We start from the raw sequence: 604 nt of genomic DNA, 5'->3' as shown, positions 1-604 counted from the left end.
CAGGACTGATTTATTCAATAATACATATGATCATAAAACTATACAATTCTTGTTCCCAAGTTGATGTTTTTTACTGTATTTTTCACCTGATGTAATGAAGGTGATGGGTGGAGAACATTGGAAATTAGGTAAAACACTGTAGGTCTAGTTTGGAACACTAAATACCCTGGCTGCTATACTCTAACTACAACAAACTCTAACATTTATTTTTTTCACTTATGTAACAGATTCCATTCCTTAATCAGCATACTATACCTATTTCTTTATTACCCACAAGGGGCTAAACACAGTGGGGACAAATAAGGACAGACATAGGTATTAAGTCGATTACATCGACCCCAGTGCGTAACTGGTACTTAATTTATCGACCCCGAAAGGATGAAAGGCAAAGTCGACCTCGGTGGAATTTGAACTCACAACGTAACAGCAGACGAAATACCATTAAGCATTTCGCCCGGCATGCTAACGTTTCTGCTAGCTCGCCGCCTTTCCTCAGCATACTATACCATCCCAGTGACAACCTCCACTACTAACTAGATCACATAGGTAACAGTTAAATAACCTCCTTCCTTTCAATATTTTAGTTACTATTGAATATCACTAC

This window comes from Octopus sinensis, linkage group LG8 (genome assembly GCF_006345805.1).
Source record: "Octopus sinensis linkage group LG8, ASM634580v1, whole genome shotgun sequence".
Taxonomy (NCBI): domain Eukaryota; kingdom Metazoa; phylum Mollusca; class Cephalopoda; order Octopoda; family Octopodidae; genus Octopus; species Octopus sinensis.
Note: the sequence above shows the minus strand (reverse complement) of the source record.